Raw genomic sequence first — 27,039 nt, 5'->3', positions numbered from 1 at the left:
AATAAAGTTTTCTCTTCTTATAGTTCTTCATCCTGCACAACAATGAAAGATATGCAAATCCTGAAATATATGACCAAGGTAAGTCTATGACTATTTGATCCAGGAGGTCTGGACTTAACCAACGGGCTGCCCAGTCAGTACCTCTCCTGATGAGCTCAGCTAGCACTCTCCTTAATACATAAAGCTCTCCTTCTTTGCAATTGGTATTGTAATTACATAAACTCAAACACTTTAACATTAATTAACCCTCTGCTCTTTATAACTAACAATCTATCTTCAAACAAATTCATAACCTCTGCTAGAAGCTTGTCTTTTCAGCTAAGAATTCTAAATTAGAGATGGTCACAAACCGAAATACGACCCAAAAAACCCCACAAAACAGGCTGGTTCGGGGTTCCTGAACCAGGGTTCGTGGAAGCTCCTTTTCTGGAACTTCCACGAACTTTATACTGGTTCATTGGGTCATATTTACAGGGGCAGTTTAAATGGCCATTTCCCCAGGGAAATGGCCATTTAAACTGCTTCTTTAAGGGACTTGCAAGGGCAGGTCCCTTTAAACTGTCCAAACCCAGGCCCGTGGCATCCTCCCCCTCCTCCTGTGAGGGGCGGCAAGGCCATTTTCGGGCTCCTCCACCCCGGCGCAGGCCCGGAGAGGGATGGAGGAAGCCATTTTCGGGCTCCTCCGCCCCTGCGCAGGCCCACAGAGGGACGGAGGAGGACAAAATGGCCTTGCTGCCCCTCAAATGGCCGCACCACGTGTAGCCATTTGAATGGCGACAAGGCTATTTTCGGCCTCCTCCACCCCTGCACAGGTCTGCAGAGGGATGGAGGAGGCCAAAAATGGCCTTGCCACCCCTCATGGGAGGAGAAGGAGGACCCCGCACCACAGGGGAAGGTAAATGTGGGGCTGGGGTAGGGGTTGGGGAGTGGGGGTGTGTGGGCATGCTTTAGGATCCCCCCCTGCCGCCTGCCAGCTGATAGTTTAAAGGGACCTGCTGCTTGCAAAGCAGGAAAGGGCCCTTTAAACTGATAAAAGCCCTTTCCATACCGCTGCTAAGCGGCCGGAAAGGGGCATTTAAACCCCATGAACCACGAACTGGGTGGTAACTGGCCCCTGTTCCGTGCCAGTTCGTGGTTTTTTGTCCATTAAAATCCACAAACCATGACTCTCATGGTTCGGGGTTTTTTTTTTGGTCCGTACCCATGTCTATTCTAAATCAGAGCTAAAACACACAGTTGACTATGGAACCTTCCAATCAAGGAGAGGAAGAAATCCTATCACATCGCCTGAAATAGAATCAAGATGGACCTAGGAATGTTCCTGCAGATGTGAGGCCTTCTTCTTCCTTTCTGCAATGGCTGCCTCTTCTGACAAGCTCAGCTAGCAGTATGCACTGACCAAAGAAGTCCTCCCTTTCTGCAGTGGGAATGAAGCATGGCTGGCCACAAGTGTCTGTCCAGCCAGCCAGTCAACAGTACAATTAAGGTTCTGCATGTTTTGGTGGGGCAAAGTCCATGATCTATGGCATTGGAGTGCCAGCAAAGGAAGTTTTCTTCATTTTTACAAGGGAACATTCTGCTGAGAAATACTTTGTAGCCCTAATCAATGAATTCATGGCTACCACAACTGATATGAGCTGCCAGGCAGACTGTGGTAAAGTAAGATGTGGATGGTAAAGTAAGAAAAAAAGGAGCATCATACTCTAAAAGTAATGACTTTTTAAAGCTGATTTTGGGGGGAGGGGAGTGCTGGAGATTTGGGGTGGCATTTAGGAGTACAGAGTTTAGGGAGGAAGCTCAGTTGGGAAATGCTGCCGTAGAGACTGTTCCCCAAAGTTCCTGATTCCTTCAGGAGGAATGATCTCTGTAAACTGAACATAACCTTAGGAGTACAACAAAAACAAAATCCCTACTCGGTGTTCTTTTCCACACACTCACTCTTTTCCATTGTACCCAAATGTTACAGAATCCAAATTCTTTCCCCACCAGGATATCCCCTTTTCTCCTTTACCACTCAACACTTAATCCAAAAGAGAGGTAAAATATTATGAGAGGATCTTGCCGTATCAGTGAGGCTTCAGTTTCATCAGCGTGAGTCTACATAGGGTTGCTAACTGTGCAGAGAAAAACATACTGTCCCTTTAATGGAGGCAGAAATCTAATTCCTGTGATAAGTAAAAGTTACTTATCACAGTTACTGATTTGGCCATCTATATATTCTGTGATCTGATATACTGTGTCAGTTTTAAGATTGGGTTCCACTAGGTTTTGATACTGAAAGTTCTGTGTTGATTATTGTGCTAAATAATTTGTTGTGAACCACCCTGAAGTCGAAAGCTGAGATATAAATATTTTGAATAAATGAATAAGTTGAACTCAGTCCATTACCCTTGACTGGTCCCAGGTGCCTAGGCAAAAGAGAAAATGGGTGCTCCTCAGACATGACTGGGAGAATGCGGGAGCTTAGTCACTTCCAGGTTCCGTATGGTTTACACAATCTCTGTCGCTGAGACCCATAAAAATGTTCCGCTATCTTCAACAAAAAGAGGGGGGAAACGAGGGGGGAAATGGGTAAACTGTATAATATTCAATGGCTAAAGCTGGAAAGATGGCGACTGTGATGAAAAATTATGACAGTTTCCTTGTTGTGGTGCATTGATTATTTACATTTAATTTCATTAATTGTAATAAGATTACAAGATTATGATATATCACTACTGATGAAGTATATGTTATCAGCGTTTTATGTCCGAAGATCACATTCACTTAATGTCACATAAGCAGTGTACAGCCACAGAAATGGAACAAATTTAAACAAATTGTGAACTTTAACCCGGTATTTGAGATTGCAAACACCACTCTTTGAGGGAAAGAAATTACAGAGGTAGAACACCCATTTTCACTTCCACTTCCTAATTTACTTCTTTTATGATCATATGAAACAGAAGTCACTCCTTTCTGCATGTATGTGTGCACGTGTGATATTGTAATACAGTTGCATTTAAATGCATTTGTCTGAGCTCTGCATCTTACACTCTTTGCCATCCATCTCCTGTCAGGGATTTGAAGCCATAATGACACTGACACATGTCCATGCATGTTTATACCCCTTGGCTTGCCTAGGGCTAGTTGGGTGAAACCCATTCATTGACAAAAGATGACAAAGCGCACTTCAAAGGCACATATTAGTTTCAATATATATTCGTGTATTTAGGGTTCCTCAAGGGTTCTGGGACTTTTTTTTTTTTACTAGATAACTTTGTTCATCTAATGAAAACGGTTAATTGAAAGGCTTTTCTTGCTTTTTAAAAAAGACATTATAGAAATACTTTCTTCTTCATAAAGGCAGTTTGGGGCAAAATTCAAACTTTTAACAGTCTGTTCATTTCAGCGCAGTTATCCTACGAATACGTTGACCCAAATGCCCCGACAGTGTAATCCACAGTAGAGTCACACCTTTTTAAGTCAATTGATTTTAATGGACTTTAAAGGGGTATAAGTCTGCTTAGAAGTGCACTGAAATTCTGAAATGTATTTACTTATGAGCAGGGATCATTTTGAGGGGGAACGCTCAGGAACGCAGTTCTGGCATTTCCCCAAAGAGGTCACATGACAGGTGGCCCCGCCCACCTGACTCTCAGCCATTTTGGACCCATTTTGGCTTGGATTGGGACCGAAATGGCCCAGATTGGGCCTCTGATGGGTGGTAGATCACTCTCCCAATCAGCAGCAGCCCAATCCTAACCATATTGGGCACCTTTTTGGCCATTTTCAGCCCCTTTTTGCCATTTTGGGCCCAATTTCAGCCCTGAATGGCCAGGATTGGGTCCAAAACAGCCAGGATAGGTGATGTCAGGGGGTGTGGCATATACAAATCAGTTATGCTAATGATACTCCTCTGGTGTTGTCAAGAGGCATGGCATATGCTGAGTTATGCTAATGAGTTCCTCCAGCTCTTTTTCTATGAAATGACCCCTGCTTATGAGTAGAACTTCAGAGAAAATTAATGTTCACTTTGAACCCAAGCCTATGATTTTCTTTCTATAACCATAGCTCATTTTTTAAGCACATGCTGTTCATCTGCCTCTGCAGTCAAGAAAGAAGTTCATCAGCTCCACTTTCTAATTACAGAATAAAATCTCGCTTAGCGATAAAAGATAAGTTTTCATTTTCATCTATCTGGAAGACTATATAACTCCATCCAGAATGAGTTCTATTGATATCAATGGCCATTTTGATATCTAGTTCACTTCAGAATTCGGCTGAATTAGATGTATGCAATTGTGTGAGATAGCAGGATCAATATGGTAACAGTCAATATGGTATGACATGAGCATTTGTATCACATATCAGATATCATTGGAGATGTCTTCTCCAGTGTTGTCCTCTTGAGTCCAGAGCAAATTAATAAAAAAACAGAGAAAAAGCCATGCTGGTTCAGGCCATCTAGACCAATATCCTCGAACCCAGATGCCGCTGGAAAGCTTACAAGTAGGGCACAATATTCAAATCCTCTGAAGATCAGTGCCTCAGAACATGGAAGTTCCTTTTAAAGGAACAATTTACAAATTACCTGACTGCACAGTTTGGGTCCCCACCTGCGTTGTGTGAAATGATCAAATAAAGGTGGCAGCTTTTTCTTCTTTCATATATGTGATGCCTGGTTTGAACACAGCAGTGGCATTTGTGGAAAAGAATGTCCCTTTTAAAGACAACTACATCATTGGCCATCACCATATGCCATAGTAGGAAATTCTACAAATTCCATTAGTCTTTGAGTACTGATACGAATAACACCTCTCATTTTTCCTGAGCTTTTACCAAGTTTTCTGATTTAATTGGTATTTCATATATCCAAATTCAACATAGTTCAAACAACTTTATACAAAATTAAAACCGTATTTCTTAGATGTTTTGAATGCCCCCAACATGTGCAACACCATTGCTGCCCCTCCCATACCAGTAATCAACTGGTATGAAGATTCTCAGATGCAACTGCATGACTACCTGTCTAAAGTGGTATTTTAATCTGAAAACTGGCATTGAATGAAGACTTGGGCAGAACTTCTCTGGTCTCTGTTTAAAGCTAAATACAAGAAAACTATGGAACAATGCAGCAAGCCTTCTCAAGTGATGGAGCCTGGGGGATACAAGTACTCTCGCAAGTTAATGTGGGTAAGTGTAGGTTCTCTTCCAATAGGCATTTGATCCACCCAGGCCTCAGCTGGCTATAGGACAAAAGTGCTATCTGCATCATGCTATCTTTCCTTGTGATTTGTGCTTTTTCTTACCCTTCAGGTATCTGAGCTTCCAAAGAGTCTCAGAGTCAATATTTTAAGGGTTTAATTTTCAAAAAAATGAATGAACCTTTGAGTGCAAGGTTATTTTAAGCCAAAATGTATAGCTTAGACTTTGAACCTTCAGGAATCTTGAGTTACACATTTTATAGAAGATCATTTCTCTGACAGTGGGGAGGATAAGAGATAGTACACTCCCCATTACATACAGAACAATTTGAGAATGGTGTAGCTTTGCCCATACCGTCCTATACCTGTCGCCATGTAAAATGGGAAGGGCTATGATGCATTACAGCAGATCTTGCAAGATATACTCTTGTTTTGAGTGGATGTGTTCATGTGCCTACGTAAATATGTGCACAAGTTAATTTATTCACCTACCAACTAGTTATATACTCAATGTTCTCTGGACCTTTTTGTAGTAGCAGAACACAACATGTGTCCAGTAGCACCTAAAATCAATTTTTCAGGGGTATATGCTTTCAAGTGGGAAAGGTTATGAAAGCTTATACACTAGAAAATTTTCTTGGTCTCTAAGATATTACTGGACTTGAATCATATTCATCCAGACTCCATTGAGCTATCTGGAGATGTTATGCAAATGGGAGAGGCAATCTCCTGGGGCAGAATTACATCTTCCGCCTTTGAAAAAATAGCTTAGTGACTTGTCTGGAAGTGAAACAATAAATTGGGAAAGGCTTGATTATACATATCTGGGAGGAACGATAGGTGAGAAAGGTGCTTGCTGTCCCACAATCGCTGGATGGGAAGGGCTCATCAGGTCCCTGAATAGCTCTTATTGGGAAAGCGGGTGAAGGAAAGTATGGAAGGGTGTTGATGAGATAAAGCAGGAACTCCTGGAAGACCTCTTTGTTTCACTTAAGTGCTTCTCCGAGGGTGAGAAGGGGCAGTTAGTCAGCCTGGCACACCTTCTGGTAATTTTCCAACTCCAGCTGGGGTTGGCATCTGTTCTGCCAGGCCAAGCAGTGTTCTGTGCTTAGGGCACATGAGGAAAAAGGGTTTATGACATTCCATTTTCATATACTGTCCTTTCAGTATGCTACTATTGTGTGGTCTATGACCGTAATAAAGATTGACTGACAGTAAGGAAGGAGAAGGGGTGTGTGACTGCTCACACAGATGGCAATGGGATCAGCATTCCAAGGCCAGGCCAGCTAGGGCTGGATTGGGGACAGCGGCATGCATCCAGCCACACAGTTCTGGAGACTCAAAGGCACTTAAGTCTTTGAAAGAGAGGGCAGAAAATTCTGATCCCACCGCCGCCACTCCTCACCTTCATTTTGCCCCAATGCTCCTGACTCCCCCTCAAAAATTGGGAGAAGTTTAGTGGACCATAGAGGCAAGGAGAAGTGGGAAAGTCTTGCCTCACAAAATCCATGGGTAGCTGGATACATCTCCACTTAAACTATTTCAGTTTTTATATTATTTATGGAACAACCCATCTCTCTTCACACATACACTTTCTTTCCTAATTATGATTTTTCCTTTGTTACTTGCACATTTTAGGCACCATAATTAGTATAAGAGATTCCCCCCCCCCCCACAATATGATAAAATGTGAAAAGAACTGGCCAGTTTTTCTTGAATTCAGATTTTATGTGAGTGAACTTAATCCCAGTGTTCTCAGCTCCTTCTCCTTATGCCAGTCACAATTTCTAATTAGCTTTCCCAATGGAGGAAGAAGATGGATTATATTTTAATATCCAGAGACTAAAATTAGTTTATATTTTAGCAAGTTAGCACTTCTTAGCAGATGATTTACTCTTGAAGCTGCAAAATCTGCGAGCTTGCAATTAATCATGCGTTGGTCATTTTCTTTGAAAAAATGTTCATTTTGTCTGTCTGGATCATAATAGGGGAAAACATGTAATTTATGCAGTTTAGAAATTATAGCCTTGTATTTAACTATGTCATAATATATTTTCTCATCCGTTCATTGTTCTTAACATGATAAAAGAAAATAATTTCTAAGAGTTAAACACCCCATTTAAAAGGGAAATCCAATGAGAGGGGAATCCAATAAATTGATGCATTATAAATATCTAATTATTGTGGTGTTTTTACATAATGTAAATTTTAGCGTTTGCACACTACTAATTTTTAAAAAGTTATTAATTTACTTCATTGTTGCAAACTCCAATGTGTCTATATTGACCTAGTCACATAGGGTCATTGCTACAGGTGTTAAAGTGACAAAAGACTTAAAAGAATTTTCAAATCAAAGTGTACATATAAGTTGCTTACTATCCAAATTGAATGATTGTTTGTTGCATGCATTAGTCAACCTCTCCCAATGAATGTGAAAAGTGTTTGACATGAGATAGTTCTATATTAAAATGCCAGTTGTATACTGATCACTCAACTAGGCCGTGGCAGCAAATCAATTAGGCTACCAATTGTGTTCATTAGAACTCATTTAAATTTCAATTAAAAAGTTAATTAAAAGCAGAGTGAGAAGGAAATCATGTCTAACATTCATATTAAATTCAAATCACCCAGTTAATTTCAAATTGAAATCAACAATCAAGGTTGTAATTTGGAAAAAAAATTCCCACCTTTTCATCCAGAAAAGCTAGCAAGTGTGGCTTGATTTGATGCTCTCTTGTATCAAATTTGCTTTCAACAGAAACATAAATGCAAGTGATTTGGTTTATAATTATTGTACAAAATAATTTTCCTCTTCCATTAGTCTTTTCCTCTTCCATTAGCCTGAAAACTTCTTTGTTGTTGTTTCCTATCAAAGCTTGTTCCTTATCAAAACTTTGAGACTGCATCCATACATTGATGGATACTATGCTATTGTTGTGCTATAGCAGCAAACATTTGCAACTGGACTTTTTTTGTGTGGACAAGACAATCCCAAAGATGAACAATTGCTCTAGTTAATAAGGTCCGATCTATGTGTGAAATCAGCCTTATGCGTTCTCCAGCTATACATGCAGTCTATCCCCTCTCTCTGCATGCAGTATTCCTTCTCCAGTCTGTGTTCTGTGTGCTTGGATCTTTTGCATCGGCTGACATGAGCAGGAAAGCTGGGCAGGATATTCCATATTAAAAAAAAACCTTTACAAAATGGAGATCCAGATGCCTCTTACATGTCAAGTGGTACAACAGGAATAATTGATCATTCTATTACTGGTTTTCTACCAGCTGGCAACATCATGTTGATACTTGATAGTTCCAAAATTTTAAAGAAAGCAGGGCAAACCACCAAATGACTTTCTTAATTTATTTACATATGTAGAGCCCACTTTTCTCCCTAATGGGAACCCAAAACACATTACATCATTGTTCCTTTCTCCTCCATTTTATCCTCACAACAACAACAACCCTGTGAGGCAGATGAGAATGACAGAAAGTGCACAACAAATAGTTTGTGAGACCTTGAGACAGGCAAGGATTCATTTCCAGTGGTATGTTTCCAAACGATGCTGCTCCTCTTATGCAGGAACATTTGGAAGGGTGTGTGTGTGTGTTTGTGTCACTGAAATATGGAAAGGGGGGAAATGCCCAAATGTTGCTCTGCCAGCCCTCCAGGCTGTTTCATCCCCAAGTATTTTCCAGTGCTAGCTAGAGCACACTAAAGATCCAGCTGCTTCTGTTGAGAGGGCACTTCTTTTTTGGTGCGTTGAAGAATGTCAGCATTCTTTCCCTTTGTTTTCTCAAGGCCCCATAAATGAGGCCCGGGAGGTGGCTGAGACTCTTCCTGACAAGCCAGGGAAAAAACATCCTCCTCATTTTATATGCAGTTCTTGGCACCAAGGTCTGGGTAGAGGTGGGTAGGGTCCACCCAGTCCTTCACTCTCATTAATCATTTGCTCTCTCCCTTCCCGCCCGCAAACCCCCACCGCTTGCAGCATCTTCTGGAGGAACCCTTCTCTTTATTCATTCAGACAACCCTTTGGATTAAACAGAGCCAGCTAAATGTCAAACCAAATCTGAGTCTTGATGCAGATAATCATTTCAATAATATTTCTCCATTTGTGCCCAAACACCAAGGGAATAAAGCTTTTCTGCTGTCAGGTAGTGTAAGACTGCAGTTGGTGTAAATGCTTGACATTGAGCCAGATGGCTTAGCCGTGCCTCAAACATATGTTCAACAAGCAGGCTTGCACACATTGGAATTTTATTATTTTGAACTGGTGAGGCATGCATATTTATTTACTTGACCCCTTCTGGTGTCACTTTGGTTTTAAAACAATCAGTTATAAAGCTCCCCCAAGCAGCAGAGTAGGCCTGTTTTATAAGCTCTTGTCAGTTTCACATTGCAGTCTACAGGAAAAGAAAAGCATTCTGCTTTTTGACTTTCCTCTACCTATTTCAGGAAGAAAGAACTGTCAGGTTATACTTTAAAATGGTACTTCCTCTCTAGTGATATACTTTCTTATTTAAAAAAAAGAATCCAAAGACTTCCATTCTTAAGTCTGTACATTTGATTTTATTCACAAAATGCCTTTACTTTGGTTTAAAGGAGAAGGCTGGATTCCCAAGCTCCTTTTTCTGTATGGTGAAATGGTTTAGTATATTGGACAGGTGCCAGGCCACCCCCATGCAGAGGGAATTCCTCAGCTCAAAAGGCCCGTTTCCTAGTGGCCACTCCACTCACCTCTGCTGATGGGAACACATGAAGCAGGATCTCTCCTACAGGATTACCAATCTCAAGGTGGGACCTTGAGTTCCCCTAGAATTACAACTGATTTCCAGACTACAGAGGTCGGTTTCTCTGGAGGAAAGAGCAGTTTCAGAGCTGGGCTCTATGGCATCATATCCTTGCTGTCCTCCCCAAATCCCTCCATTCCCAGGCCCCCCAGGTCCATCCCTAGGCAGTAACCTCAAATTTCCCAAGCTAGAGTAGGCTAGCCTACTTCCCTACAGAGATAAGCAGGCTCAATTGGAGACAAGAGTTCTTTCAAACACTCTGTCCACACAAACTTTAAAGATATCAACCGGTATCTTGAACTGATCCTGGAAGTGAACTGACTGATCAATATTGGCCAAATATGGTCCCTAAGGGACAAGCCAACAAGCAATCTTGCTGTTTCATAAATTGTAACACTTAGATGTTTTACAGATATAATTATTCATACCAAGTAGCCTGGCTCTTAGGGTACATTTTCAAAATTTGAAAATTTGAAAATGTACAATATATGTCTGTGTTCTGTGGCCACCCAGATGTGAGAAATACAAATGTCATTTCAGTGTATCTTGTGAAACATGTTGCTAAGTGATTGGGCCATTGTTTTTTTCCCGTAGCCAGTTTTTAGAAAGCAAGACAAAAAGCCAGTTTTCTTTCTTTGTAAAATGTGTACTTCTTAAATTAGCAGTCCAAGCTCCGATCCCAGATCCTCCAAACAAATGCTTAGTTCTGCCCTGCTATCCTGCCACAAAGCAATAAGCCAGTGCTGCTTCCTGTATCCATCCCTTATCCCTCTTCTGAGTTCCACTTGGAACCAGAAGGCTCCACTCAGATGCTAGAAAGGGGACTTTTAATCTTTGCAACCCTCCTTGTGAAAGGAAATCTCTAAAAGTTGAAATTAGAACACTAAATTGTAGATTAAAAACACTCTAAGTGAGGGCTTGGCAAATCCAAGGCTCCAGGGTGCCATGGCGACTAGAAATTCCTTTGTGGCACCTAGAAATTTCATCAGTTGCAATAAATAAGTGCCTCTTGTGATTCTCAGTAGAAGCACAAAGCTTATTTAGATGAGGGATATAGGCAGGGCTTTTTTTCTGGGAAAAGAGGTGGTGGAACTCAGGAGGACCGCACAATGACGTCACTTTGGGTTAGCTGGAACAAGGGAGGAGTTTTTTAAAGTTCAAATTGGCCCCGGCGAAAATGGTCACATGGCCGGTGGCCCCGCCACCTGATCTCCAGAGGGGAGTTTAGATTGCCCGCCACGCCACTCCAGTGGCATAGAGGGCAATCTAAACTCCCCTCTATCTGGAGATCAGGGGGCAGAGCCACCGGCCATGTGACCATTTTTAAGAGGTGCTGGAACTCCGTTCCACTGTGTTCCCGCTGAAAAAAAGCCCTGGATATTGATTAGCTTTTTGTTGTAATGATAACCAGGGTTAACTTTTATTTATTCATTTATTCATTCATACATTACAATACCTGTTATAGCTTTAAAAATATGACAAGCAACTGCAAAGAGTTTAGGGTTAGGTTTTGTGGTACGAAAAATCAGGAAGTATGTTCATTAAAATAAACCCAGAAGGCTGAAAAACAAGTCTGGCTCATACATTTTTTGGGTGACTTCTAAAGCCAAAGAAAATTTGTCAAGACCTGTTCTAAGTTACAAAATGCAGTTTAAAAAATACAACTAATGAACAAGTTGATAGTCACGTGCAAACATTCTACAGATGGAAAAATGTGAATTCGATGAAAGAAATTATTTATTGCTAATAATTCAGTCAGTTTCTAATTTGGACATTACTTCTTATTGACCATTTTATTGCTCATTTAAAATATTTCATCATATAACCATCAATCACATGTATGCTAAATTAGTTCCTTCAGAACAGCATTTCAGCAGAATTAGAATAAAAGCTGCAGATGTGTGCTCCTAAAGACTGCGTTTATGGAACATTTACCCTATTAATGCTCTCTTATTGGTGAATCTCCAATATTTTTCAGCATCCCGCTATGTAATACTCCCGTAATATGTACAAAAGGTACTATCATTAGGATGCATCACTTGTGGGAGTCTATTAAACTGCACCTTTATTCATTTTTTTAGCAGCATAAACCCAAAAGGCTCAAAATAAGTTATTTAAAAATTAGTGAAATAAACATACATATATTAAAAAATTACACTGTACATTTTGAAAGTTGGTTCCTAGAGTCTTTGTAAACATGACATCTAGAAACAAACATTCTAGAGTCATGATAGATGATAAGATCACAAGGTCATATTCTTTTTCCTTTTTACCTCATAATGAAAAAATAAAATCCTGCTCTCAAGTCATAGATGACTAATGGTGACCCTGGATCAGGCCCGGCGCGTCCATGGAGGCAGTGCCGGCAGCCACCTCGAGCGCTGAACTGTGAAGGAGGTGCCATGCCGGCCCCCGACAACTCCCCAACCCGAAAGCGGACCACATCCCTGCTCGTCTCTCCGCCCATTTGTTGCTGCCGACTGCCTTGGCTCAGCTCTCAGAGAGCCAGGCGCCCAGGCAGTATGGCAGCAAGCGGGGAAGTAAGTGGTGAAGCGGGCCACCTGTCTGCCCCTTCACTGCTGCTGCTGCCCACCTCAGGTGAGGGGGATGTTCCTGTACGATGACATCAAAAGTGATGTCATCATGCAGGGCCGGAACAAAGCACACGCACACAGGGTGAGGGGCGCAAGTAGGTATCTTGCCTCAGGCGCCAGAAATCCTGGCACCAGCCCTGTCCCTGGTGAGGTTTCATGACAGGAGACTAAGAGAGGTGATTTGCTATTGCCTGCCTCTGCAACCTTGGTCTTTGTTGGACATGTCCCATCCAATTACTAACTAAGGCTGACCCTGCTTAGCTTCTGAGATCTGATGAGATCAGGTTCACTTGGGCTATCCAGGTCAGAGCTGCCTCATAATAGTGGCATCATACCTTAGACTTCTTTCCATTGGAGGAAAAGCCACTTAAGTTGGAAGAAATCTCATTAGGTGGGAAGAAGGCTTAAGGCTTTGCTAATTGCTAGCTACTCAAGTCTAACATTATGGGTTGGGAGTAGGGTTGCTAACGTCCATGTGAAGCCTGAGTATCTCCTGGAATTACAAATAATCTCCATACTACAGAGATCAATTCCCCTGAATAAAATGGCTGCTTTGGAAGGTAGATTCTATGGCACTGTACCTGGCTAAGGTCCCTGCCTTCCCCACCATCTACCCTCAAGCCTCTAGGAATGTCCCAGCCTGGAGTAGATGACCCTGGGAGATTTGCATATTGCATATGTATAAACCTCCCAAAGCCTGGATGGTTTGCATTTTTTCGATAGCTATGGAAATCTTTTCAGTAAGAGAGCAATTGATCTTCTAGTGTCTTATGCTGCTGAGGACCTAGCAAGATGAAGAGTTTCTCTTAGCTTGGGCCTATCTTCCAGCATGCAGAAAGAAAAGGGTCCGGTGAAAGGAAATGCATACATTTACTCATGGAGAGATGGGCAGGTGGTGGTAGTTGGCGCAATGTTTAGAAGTCCGCACCATATTTGAGGAGTTGTGTATACCAGAATCTTGAGCAGTTCCAACCCAGGTTTACTTATGGCTTAGACTGAGGTCAGGCAGTCATGGGAGCTTCACCTAATGCAATTTTGTTTGTACGAAAGTTTTTCTAATAAAACCAAAGTTTGTCTTGAACCCTTCCTTGCATTTGCCAGGGTCTTTGAAAATCTTACGGGATTAAGGGGTGCTATCTTTCTAGGATCCTGCTAGGAGCATGCTTTTCCATATCCATGTCACATCTTCCACTCAGAATGCAAGAATCAGAGGAATGGGATTGCAATATCTGTAGTCATCCATAGAAACTGAAATTTCATGTTTGTAGAAGCCCTAAGTCCTGAAAAGAACACAAATCTTTCCATTGATTAAGTGGACTGGATAATGCCCTGTTATGTGATCTGTGAATTTCTGATCTGTTAGGCGTCTGGAAGTTATTGGTGTCCAGTGACCATCTTTGAATTGCAAAGGCCTGCAAAAAGCAAAACTGAAATATTATTATAAAACTGTCATAATGAGCCTGTATTAAAATGGACAGTTGGTTTAAAAACAGTAGCCAGGGTTAGCTAGTAGTACAGAGGAACATCATACAGGTGCCAACAAAGTACAAGCTCAGTTAATTGGATCTTCAGATTTGCTGTTGTACTGATGGTAGAAATTTTGGTTAAATGGAATTACGAAGCAAAGGAATTTGATACAGGTTTGTAAATGGAAACCTCTGCAACATAGGTGTAAATAAATGGCTCCCAGTTAATTGTGAATTCATCTTCTGTTGTTCCCAATAGGTAAACTTAATTTTGTTTCAGAAATTCTGGTATTTGGGGCAAGTAAAGGACCAAAGTTCTACTCAGATATGAAGGCAGTATTGTAGGGAGGGGGTCTCAGATGTTTCTCTAATGAGTTAGGAACCATAGACTTCACCATTATGTTGTCTTACATATTATCTGTTGCTTTAAATATGTACTCCTATATACCACTTGTGCTTCATGTTGTCTAATGTCAGTCCTAGAATTGATTATGTTCTGTTTCAGCAATTCTTCACCCCAGATTGGATTCTTGCAAATGCTATGTCTTTGTAAATTTGTATTCATTTACCTTATGACATTGTTTATGGAAGAGAGCCCTGCTTTAATAGTTTAATCTATTTATTTTATTTATTTCAAATTTCTATTACGCCCTCCCTGTGAGCGGGCTCAGGGCGGATAACAACATATTAAAATACAATAAAAACAACATATTAAAATACAATAAAATCCATACACATTTAAAACAGGATGGTGGACAGCCTTCACAGGGAGGGTTAAGATTTTATACACACCCACCCTTTTTTTTTCTTCTTCTTCAGGCCGGCGGAGGCCTGAAGCATTTACTGTCACAAGTAGGTTACCTGTTGGTATTATATGGAGTGACTCCCCAAAAGTGAGACTTCCCAAGCATTCACCTTAACTCATACTTAGGCAAAGAAGGAACCTCTCTTCACCAATTCAAAAAGTGTTTCCTGAGAGGCCAGAGTATTTGCTGTGACTCATGTGTGGGTTCTGCTCTTGGGCTAGGTCTGTTTTTCAGCCTTCTGCTGGTCCAGTGGAACTCATTTGCACCCTAGATCCTTCAGCAACTGAAGGTGAAAGTCACGTACTATATCCAGGCTGTATTTTTATCTGAAACATTGAAGATATATATCTGTTGACAGTTACCAGGCATGCAATATCAGGTCTCAGGTATTTAGATCAAAACCTATGTGCCTAAGCAACGCATCTAACCAGCATTTCTGCCTGAACTAGATATCTGTGACATACTTCACATAGGTACCATCCATTTTTTGGGCTATGCCCCATATCTTTGGGTGCTCCATGACTACTGTGGGAATCAGCCAGACAGAGCTATAGAAGCAACCAAATAACACTATCCTAAGTGCATAGTAAGTATCACATTGGTGCTGTAACTCACCATATCCCTTCCCTTCCCTAAGTAAGTTTTTGTTTTCATTTTAGTTCTTTGTCTCTTTTTGTTGAGGTTGATGCTGTGTTTTGCCATGTTGTTAGTTATTTAAATGGCAATTCCCTTAGGGTAGAAGGTCAAAATTTATGTTAGTTACCTGAAAAGTTCCGCATACACTTATGGAACCAGGTCATTACTGCAGACCATTAACAATGTTTTTATATTTATCAGACTGAAGGTGGCACTGACTTTCCCCACATTTTTTATAAATTCATCTCTGATAAAAGAATTTTTTTCATGTTATGGTATTTTGGATATTTCCATAGCTTCCACGCAACTGGAGAGAAATGAGCGTAAGAGAATTACTAGTTGGAGGCTGGCACAGTTCCTAGCTCATTATTCCATAAAGGATTTTGTGTTCCATTGAGTGGAAAATATTGTGTAGTCAGGTAATGTTGACTACATTACCACTGAATTTTATGAATTTAGCATTGCTATTTACTACTAAATTTTATGCTGAACCCAATAACAAGGCAACAGCGATGCCAGTCATTGTTAATGCTTCTTTCCTCATGATTTACCCTGGAGTATTCAACAAAATGGCAGCTGATTTGCCAGCAAATAAACTTTTGGTACCTCATCCTGCACAAAGCAGTAATTGCCTTCAGCGGAGGCCAGACTTGCATACACATCCATACACACACACACAAATAAACAAACAAAGACATGGTGCATGGAACTTATAAATGATATAAAAGATGAACATAAATTTGGGGATTTTTGACCATTATAGCCTTGGAATTAGAGTGAGGTCACACATACATGCTCAGTCATGACATCTTGTCAGCATAATGATTCGCATATGTGAAATAGTCATCAGATACTGTTGGAGCAGAGCTTTTGTATCACCTCACATCACCATGTGTTTCCTATAAAATTCCTAGGTAGACAGTCAGCAAGGTGCAACGGTTAGGGTATTGAGCCTAGGGTCTCGGAGACCTAAGTTCTAATACCAAGTCTACCATGAAGCTTGCTGGGTGATTCTACTAGACCAGTCATACTTTCTCAGCTTAACCCAACTCACAGAGCGTTAGTTGTGAGGATAATATTCCCAAAAGATGCCCATCCGATCTTTTCTTAAAACTCCTGGGGAACTGTACAAGTTCTTTAAGAATCTTGTTTCACTGCTGAACTGTTCTTACATCCAAGACTTTTTCACAGACCTTATCCTATGTTCCTTTCAGTTGCAGGGAAATTTCTTGTAAAGTCACTGGCACCAAAGACTGGCAGAGTTGGGCCTCAGGAAAAAGGTACTCTCTGGTTGCCTTTCAGCCGAACACAAAAATCATATCAAAACATGGCTTGAAGACCCCTAGAGTAACATTGACCTCTTAAACTTTGTCCCTTTAGTCCCTTCCTTCGAAGCAGGCCTCAGCAGAGGGCCTACGAGAAACTAGAAATGCTTGGCCCATTTCCTTTCTCCACAAAATGAGACATCACCTCAGGTAGGCCCTCAGAGACCACCATGGTGATCTCCCATTTAAGGCTTCGGGAGATAAAAAGGAGCAACTCTCTTTTCTTCCTTTAGCTTGCAACATTGCATTATGAGGAAAGATAGCATGGCAAAGAATGAGGCAGGACTGGCAGTAGTGTGTAGGGTTGCCAGGTCCCCCTGTACTCTCTGTAGAAGGTGGGCCCCCTGGCACCTACCTTCTGAGAAGTGACATCATCATTAGGGTTGCCAGGCCCCCTCAATCTCCGGGCAGGGGATAGGGGCCTGGTACTTACCTTGGGGGAAAGAGGGTGTGCGCGTGCCCCCACAGGCGCAATGATGTCACTTCAGAAGTGATGTCATCGCGCAGCCCCTGGGAGCACATCCAGGCTCCGCAGGGGCTCAAAAGGGGCCCGATCCCCGCTGAAATGGGCCCATTTTTGAGGCACTGTGGAGCGCAGCAGCGCTTCTGCGCTCCACAGCACCTGAAAACAGGCCCGTTCTGCCGCAGATCGGGCCCCTTTTGAGGCACTTCAGAGTGCAAGAGCGCCTCAAAACAGGCCTGTTTCGGATCGGGCCTGTTTTTGAGGCGCTGCAGAGTACAGGAGCGCCTCAAAACGGGCCCGATTCATGCCAAAACAGGCCCATTTTGGGGCTCTGCAGAGCACAGGAAGTCTCCTGTGCCCCGCAGCACCCAAAAACAAGCCCATTTTGCCACAGATTGGCCCATTTTCAGGCGCTGTGGAGCACAGGAGCACTCCCGTGCTCCGCAGCAGCCCCGATCCGGGCCAAAACAGGCCCAAATTGGGCCAAAATGAGCCCAAAATGGCCAGGATCAGGCCCGAATTGGCCTGGAATGGGCTGCTGCCATGTGGGGGAACACTCCTCTGCCCGGCAGCAGCCCAATCCTGGCCATTTTGAGCCCCAATTGGGCCGAAACAGGCCCTAAACATCTAGGATTAGGCCCAAATGAGCCAGGATTGCGCCCAAATCAGCCTGGAACGGGCTGCTGCCGCGTGGGAGAATACTCCCCTGCCTAGCTGTTTCAGGCCTTTCAGCCCACATAAGCCCGCTATGCCATCAGGGATCACACCTGTGAGACCCGTGCCTTCCCTGCTGGCCAGGTAAGTGGGGGCAGGGGGTGGAGGGTGGGAGCAGGGTTTCCATACCCTCAGTGGGGGACTGGCAACCCTAGTAGTGTGCATGACCATATTTCCTCAAAATCTGGAAGCAGCCTACTTTTTGTGTGGATGAATCTAATAATGACCATTTCCACAAGCTCTTAAAGGGATGGCCCACTCACCAAACGCTGGCGACTTTTCCTCAGGAATCCACATGGCTTTTTTTTGGCACGCTTTTTTGGGAACATGTAAAGTGCATTCCCAGAAAAGGCACTGAAAAAATGGAAGCCAAGCAACCCACAGCCATTTTGCAAACAGAGCCATGTGGATTCCCGGGGGAAAGACGCCAGCATTTGGTGAGTGAGCCATCCCTTTAAGAGTGCGTGGAAATGGCCAATATTGGTTTTACACAGATTTTAGAATCAAACCAGGTTTGATTACTGGAAATCATTGTGATTTCTAGCAAGAAGGCCACAGAATAGTAGAAATGTGTATTGAAAGGTGTGCAGGTAGTCAGCAGGGTCTTTTCCTAATACGCATACAAATTTTTCCTCAAGTTCAGCGAATGTGACCGTGCCATATCAGGGTATTCACTTTCAGTCAGTTGTCCATTGCAGCAATAGCTCTGCTGATTAGGAACAGGTTTTTTTTAAAAAAAAAATGCAGCGAACCACCACTGGCCATTGTCTGCTCAACACTGTCAAACGTGCCATCTAGAGAAGGCCAAAGAGATTACTGGTATAGTTGCAGCTGATACTTCAACGGATCTTCATTGTTCTGTTAACCATGCTTTGAGGAATCTCAGCGTGACCTATGTGATTCTCCCCTTCTCCATTAGATCTGCACAATACTGACTGGCTAAAGGCCACCCCGTGAGCTCCATGGTTGCAAGGGAATCTGAACCCAATCCTCAATCCCAATCATACGCCGCTGTGGTGTTGTCCTATATACCCTAAACATTTTTTTTACTGAATACGTTGCAGCTGAAGATCTATAGAAGTAACAGGTATAAAATGTAAGGCCATATCCTATTGCTCTGGCAAAATTGGGCAATCTAAGATAAGTAATGACAACCGGACACCATCAAACATGTCCATCATCAAATACATACACTTGTTATATATTGTCTCCCAATGGCATCAATTCAGATTCTGTCCAATTAATTGGATACCCAGACAACTCTCCAAAAGGATTAATTATGGAAATGGAAGACTAGGGTTGCAAAATAAACAATAAACGTTCTTCTGCATAAAGAATAATTTTAAATTCCAAAGAGTTATGTGCAAAGCCATGAATATTATTATTTTATCTGATGGCACAAGTCAGAAGTTCCAAACATAGATCCAAAATAAGAGGAGAAAAAGGACAGCCTTGCCTAGTACCCCTCTCAAGAGAGATTTTTTTTTACTTCATTTATATCCCTCCTTTCTCCCCACTGTAGACCCAAAGCAGCTTACATCATTCTCCTCTCCTGCATTTTTTCTCTTACAACAACCCTGTGATTTAGGTTAGGCTGAGTATGTGACTGGCCCAAGGTCACCCAGCAAGCTTCCATGGCGGAGCGGGGAATTTAACTTGGGTATCCCAGATCCTAGTCTGACACACTAGTCTGACACACTTTGACTCTCGAAAGCTTATACCTGAAAATCTTGTTGGTCTCTAAGGTCTCTATCTTGGATAAACATATGGAGCAGAGGTCCATCAGTGGCTATTAGCCACAAGGTAGAGATGGAACTCTCTGTCTAGGGCAGTGATGCTCTGTATTCTTCATGTTTGGAGGGGCAATCAGTGGGAGGGCCAGGGTTGTTTTTCTGGGAAAACAGGTGGTGGAAATCTCAAGAGGGAAATGAGGAAGAAACACATGGGATTCTTTGAAATCATATTATTTTCAAACACTATTGCCGAGTATTTTCAAGAAGTGCCGGAACTCCGTTCCCCCACGTTCCCCCTGAAAAAAAGCCCTGGGGAGGGCTTCTAGTGCCCCTTCCCCACTTGCAGACCTCCTGAGGACACCTGGTTTTTGGCCACTGTGTGACACAGAATGTTGGACTGGATGGGCCATTGGCCTGATCCAACATGGCTTCTCTTATGTTCTTATATTCGCTGGACTCAAATCCCGCTACATCATATTAGCTCTCAGTTCCAGCCCTAAGAAAACCTGAGCATAGGCATCTCTGGGATATATTGCCATCACTACATATATCCAGATCTGTGTTTATGCAACCATTTCAACAATACATCAGGAAAAGCACGGGATATGGTCGTGAGTGCAAAATCTTGGGAATATCGGCTTTATTTTTTTATGTTATTGATTTTATAACTGCAAAGATATAGCTGATCTCAAAAGCCAGAAGAGCATTTGAATTAGCATTTTTGGCTTTAGTTGCTGTGTCCTTTCAATAATTTGCAAACCATGATTAACATTAAGCAAAATGAAACAAATTGTGCAAATGTGCATGGTTTATATAAGTTTCAGAAATCAGCTTTTCTTGGTACAGGATTTTATTGCCTGATGGAAGAGGAGGAGGTAGAGATACACAGTGCTGCATTTGCTTCATGTTTATGGACAATATGGGGAGGGGGAGTATCAGAAGTTATTTCTTAAATGCACACTGTAGGGTAAGATGCTGCAAAATTAGACTTTGGGTTTCTCCCATGCTTGTGCTGCAAAGGTACAGCTCATGACCAGAAGAGTCCTCAAAGCCTAATATGCATGCACCAGCTGTCTCCTCTAGCCTAAACAACAAGAGTAGTCTGGTTGCTTGTGATTTTCCCATGCACAGTTTATACTAGTTTCTTATTATAGCTGCCACTCAGAGCAAACTTGTAGTTTATAGGCAAGGTAAGCTATTGGGTCCTCATACAAGGAAGAGGATGAATTAATGCAAAATACATTCTAACATTGCTAGGAAGCATTTTTCCAAACTGTCCTTTTAATTTCAGGAGGTATTTTCCCAGAGCTGTATTTGGGCAGAAGATGCAAAAGATCTGGTGGTAAGTGCAGATGTCATCTTCCTGGGAATATTAGGTTTTAAAAAAGGAAACATGTTTCTAGACCTGAATCCACATTACTTCGGCGCATCCCGGTGTTGCACTAAATGTTCGCTAAACACCCGGAAGTATAGCGTCTTTCAAGCGCGATTTCTGAATCGCGCTAGAAAGACGCTATACTTCCGGGTGTTTAGCGAACATTTAGTGCAACACTGGGACGCGCCGAGATAATGTGGATTCAGCCCTTATATCGACAAAGATATACTTGAAAGTGTGTGGCAAAGCTTTCAAAGATCTCAGAAGTCAGAGAAGTTAGAGAAGACATGGATTGTCTTAACGTACAGGACACTAATGCCAAACCACCCAGGTGTAAAGAGGAAGTCCTGGGGGCTCAGTCCAGGACAAGATCCCTTTAACTGGAGTAGAGAAACCTAGGAGCCACTTACATTGCCATCCTTAACACAGTTACACACTTCTAAATCCATTGAAGTCCATGGGTTTGTAACAATTTAAGATTATACATGTGTGCACACAAGTTCAAGGTATGCACATACTTGTCTATATCTATACTTCCTATTCATCAGGTATTACCCAAAACAGGAGATAGACACATGCTCAATTCACCCATTTCATGTACATACCCTGTTAACTGTCACCTACTCACTACAACTTTGTTTTTGCAGGCAAAGGCAAATTTCACAAAAGAGTTTGAATTCTGCTTGAGAAAGTCTTGAGCAATTTTGCATCATCGTGAGTTGTGAGGGCATTTGTTTCCAAAGGGAACCAAGGACTGGTGCCTAATTCAGCACTGACATGCGAGTCCCTTTACTGAGCTCGCTTAGGTGGCAGACGTTGCAGTGGGGTTCCCTGCTGCTCTAACTACTTCCCGTGGTGGAGAAAGTTATAATCAGAGAACTTCAGCCAGCTCCCTGTGGATGGCACCATTTGGATATCGAGCGGAACCCATCCCAATTCCCATCATTTATTAAAACTACTAAAATGACAAACACAGGGAGCCGTAGAACCTATGACAGAGGGAGAGCTTTAGAAAAGGAGGGGGAAACCCACCCAGTAAATTATTAATTTATTTACCATTTTGAGCCAGTAACTTTTTAAACAAAAGAAACTGTATTAAAGTGATACGAAAAACGTAGATAAAACAAGTATATTACTTGTTTAAAACCAAAATCTGTATTAAAATGATTTGGAAGACATGAATATATGATAAATCAATAATACACACATTCTAAAATATTAGCACATTTAACTGAGTCCATACATATTTAATTCTCTCTGTCTATGCTAATATGGTCAATGTACTCCATATATGAAACGTGAATTTGCATTTGCCAGTTAATGGTAATAATATTAGTTATGGTAAGTGCTAAACAAAAGAAGACTTAAGGAGGGAAATAATTAAACATACTGATAAAACCCTTTGAGGGAATCTTTTCAGGAAAGTAGCTAGTGCCATTATAAAGAAGAGCTGCACCCTTATAGTGAATTGACTTTTGCGGATTTAGAAGAATGCAAGAACATCCATGCTGGATGTCACCACTGGTCCCTCTAGTGCAGCATCCTGTATCCACAGTATCCACAGTAGCCAGTCAGATGCCACAAGCAGGGAACTGGAAACAGACCTCCCCAGCTGAGTGATCCACAGCCTCTGACAAGATGCCGCATTCTGGGTCTGCAAAGGTCTCATTCAGCAGTCAAGACAAGGAGCCAGTGACAGATACGATCCATACGATCGGGATGAACCAAATTGTGTCTGAGTATATTTTACAAACAGATACCAATCAATTTTTCCAAGTATATAAACAATAACAGATTGTGAGCAGGCCTTTTGTTCACTTGAGTAGTGCCACTCAAACTATCCCTGTGGCAAATTATTCTCTCTCTTTCTGACTCTCTCTCTCACTCACTCATTTGTATACCTCATGTCTTTGGAATGCCTTTCCCCTATTTTACTTTTCTTTTAGGCACCATACCAAAATCTTTCTGTTTATCCAGGCTTTTAAACTCAGGGGTTCCATCTTTTGAGCTATTTTATGGTCTGCTCTTAGCCTGAGGACTGTTTTATTCATATCATTTTAGACTGCTCGATGTTTTATGCCTTTTACTTCTTATCTGTAGTTTATTATGTGTGTTCACTCCTTTTATTTTTAGCAACATTCTTTTATTTTTCTGTGTATTTACACACTTCTTATTGGTACACTGAATATTGTTTACAATTGTAGGTTTGTCACATTTGTTTATATTGTGGGTTCAGGTGGTGTTTTCAAAGTACAGTTTACAATACACCCGTATTTTTTATATATCTTCTTGAAGTAGTGAACTTTGTTTTTGTAAATAAACACACACAGTATTTTGCTCCTTTTCCCTCATGAAGTGCAGTTATAATACTCTGCTCCCATTCTGTGTAAACGGCAGCTGCTGGTGGGGATACTCATTACAGTGACCCTCCACGACATAAGTACTGGTAAACATTACAGTGAGGAATGGAACAGGCATTTTCCATATATCCAGATTCCATTGTGATTATAGCATCTTGTTCCTACTTTCAGTAAAGTTAAAATACAAACTGAATAATAAATACCATAGATAAAATAAAATAATATATCTGTTAAAATTCTTTTCTTTTAGAAATGTTTACCAAGTAATTGTAATGGACATCATGGTTCAGCCAGGACAATCAAGAAAACAGACACAGAATTTTGTTTTGCCCTGCTAGGTAAAAGGTAAGGTAAAGGTAATCCCCTGTGCAAGCTCTGAGGGCCAAGCTACACATGACGAATGACACTTGAACGGCAAGTGTATTTCTCCCTTTCACTTGCCCTCCACTCAATCCACTTGCCGTTCAAGTGTCATTCGTCATGTGTAGCAATGCCCTGAGTCATTACTGACCCATGGGGGGACGTCGCATCACGACGTTTTGTTGGCAGACTTTTTACAGGGTGGTTTGCCATTGCCTTCCCCAGTCATCTACACTTTACCCCCAGGAAACTTTTTATGGTGCATGCTGAAAATGGTTACGCATGTTCCATGCTAGCTTTCTAAGAGGTACCAGTTTATCTCTCTGTACAGTAAGTTCAACAACCAAGCTAGCTTGCAAGTTAGTTCACAACAGTGGTGTGTATCCAACCATCCACAGATTTTGCAAAGTATTTCTCTTCCTGTTGCAGCCAACTGAGTCCCCACCCCAATTTCACGGGGTAGAGGGACCCTCGTGAACAGCACAGGGGCAAAGTGAGTGTCTTCAGTAGAAACATGGAAATATTCACTCCTTCTTCCCCCGATGGAAATACCAATATATCTTAGGAACTGATTGGTTGGATACATGCCAATGTATGTGAATCCATAAAATGGGACCAACAGAAGTAACACAAATCACTTCTGACATGAGTTTCTTAGCACCATACAAATGAACTGTGCACCATAAATAGAAAACCAATTCACATTTCTTAGCAGCTAGGGTTACCAGTCTCAAGGTGTGGCCTGACGTTCTGTCAGAATTACAATTGATTTCCAAAATTTCCCTGGTGGAAATGGCAGTTTTGGAGGGTGGGCTCTATGGCATCGCATCCTTACTGCACTCCCTCTGCCCTCCCCAGGCATAACTCCCCAAACTAGAGGTGGTAATCCTACTTGTAGCCTGATTCTATGTATACTTACATGGAAGTTCCAATGAGTTAAGTAGGAACTGTTCCCAACTAAGGGCCTAATTACATGTTAAATTTTTTCCTCAGGTGTATTCTTGGGTTGGGTGAAAAGACAGGTTCTGAAGTCTCATGCTTCTCAGGCACACAGAAGACTGGGATCACACCTCATGGAGAGAGGGAGCTCAGACCTTCTCTCCACATCATTTTCCTGATCTGAACTGTACCCAGGAGACACTATTAGCCCTGCTAGGGACTGCATGCATACTGATGAATTACAACTTGAATTCTGTGTGATCTTTGACAAACCACCTTCCATTCCTGTTGGTTGAGTGCTGCTATCTTATATTCTTTTAAATGTTTATATTGGACTATTGCTATTTTAAATTATTTTAAAGTGTAAATTATATTTTATTGTTTTTATTGAGTGTAATCCGCCCTGAGCCTGCCTGTGCAGGGAGGGTGGAATAAAAATCGAAAACAAACAAACAAATTCCTATAATCCTTCATTTGCGTTTACTATTTTATTAAGTACCATCTTTGTGTTTTTTTTTTTAAAAAAAAACCATAAATCTTCAGAATCTAAACACAAATTTTCCATAACCGCATTAAGATCAATAGGGCTTCATTGTTGAGATCTAAATAATGTCAGATAGCGTTGTAAAAAGAGACCTGTCCCTCTGCCAAATATATCGTTTATTGGCACAATGAAGATGTTATGTACCTGTATCTAAATTGTTGCAGATGGTTAGATCCCCTATAAACCCCAAGCTACTATGCAGATCTATTGGATGACAGTTGAGGTGATAAGCACTAATATGACTGCCTCACATTAATTAAACTAATCTGCTAACTATAATCCTGTGTGTAAAATGAGATGAACTGTAAAAAATAATACTCTATTAAAGAGAGCATCATATGGAACGAGTATGAATTTGTTAATTAACTAACTCTGAGAAAATCTGATAATGAAAAAATATGTCTACTTTTGCTATGTGAAAGTTATAATAACCGGCCAGTAAAAATGAGAAATATATTTGGCAACCACCACATCTTGGCTCATATTCCTAATATGAAAAAACCCATAGATATAGACTGGTTATTAGATCAAGACATTACTTTCCACATAAGCCATGATTCTGAGCCTATTTTAATATAATGAATAAGTTCTATATACAGCAACAGTAAGATTCAAGACCAGTAGCAACAAAGATCAACAAGATTTTCAGGTTATAAGCTTTTGGTAGTCAAAGCTCCGTTTGTCAGATATATACAGCAAGTTGAAATTTGTCATTGGGAACTCCTGCTAAACCTTGGGAGTGCTTCCACAACAACACTTCAACTGGCATTTTTTTGAATGGTCCCCCCGCCCCACCAAACACTAGGAATTACAGTGCTGTCCTACTCAACTAAACAGGATAACCCTATCTGTATACAGTGCCCTGATTTCCATGGAAGAAGGGCAGAGTACGAATGTGAGAAATAAACAAATAACAAAGAATAAGATTGTTCTGACAAATTCCATATTGAACCACTTCATCCTGCTGGTGGGGAATCATCTCTTTTGAATGCATGAAGATGTCTACATGAAGCAAACTGGTTGAGGAAACAACACTGCAGAGGGGTTTTGCTATCGAAGATAACTCACAGCATATTCCATTTCTACAATAGCCAAAGCAACTTAAACTGATTAAATACCAAAAAAATGAGCATTTGTACTGCAGGCAATGATAGCTTTTGTGCATGAAGAGCCATAGATTGTATGAGTGACCCTTCTCACAGAGAACAGTCAGGTCTTCACAGTTGTGAAGTATGTCTACTCATGCATCGTAAGAGTAATTATATGTGAAGTCTAAAAAAGAGAGTGTCATACAACATGAATATATTTTTCTTCACAATTATGAATGATGAGCAAGCGTTTTACCACAACTCGAACAAAATTGGGATGACCATTGAAGGATTAACAAATGGTTTTAGACTGGATGTGGTCTGTAGTCCATCTGCTTGCCACATAGGCCTGCTTGCTACATAGGATTTTCTATAGAAATAAGAAATCTTTCTTATTGCTATAGAAATGTTGCCTTCTAGAGAAGCAACAAGATCAAATCCCACTGAAAGCTTCTGCTGATGGAAGAAATTTAGGCAAAATCCATCCCCCTTTTCCATCAGTGAAAATGATCAGCAAGGCCCAGGGCTCCTGGATACATTCAACAGAAAGAAAAAATACAATTTACAGTACTGTCAAACTGCAACTGTGTTTTTCAGAACAAGCCTCCTGGGTGATCGTCACAGGTGACTCCATCACACAGTACTTTATGAAGAGGCTT

This window comes from Eublepharis macularius, chromosome 2 (genome assembly GCF_028583425.1).
Source record: "Eublepharis macularius isolate TG4126 chromosome 2, MPM_Emac_v1.0, whole genome shotgun sequence".
Classification (NCBI taxonomy): Eukaryota; Metazoa; Chordata; class Lepidosauria; order Squamata; family Eublepharidae; genus Eublepharis; species Eublepharis macularius.
Note: the sequence above shows the minus strand (reverse complement) of the source record.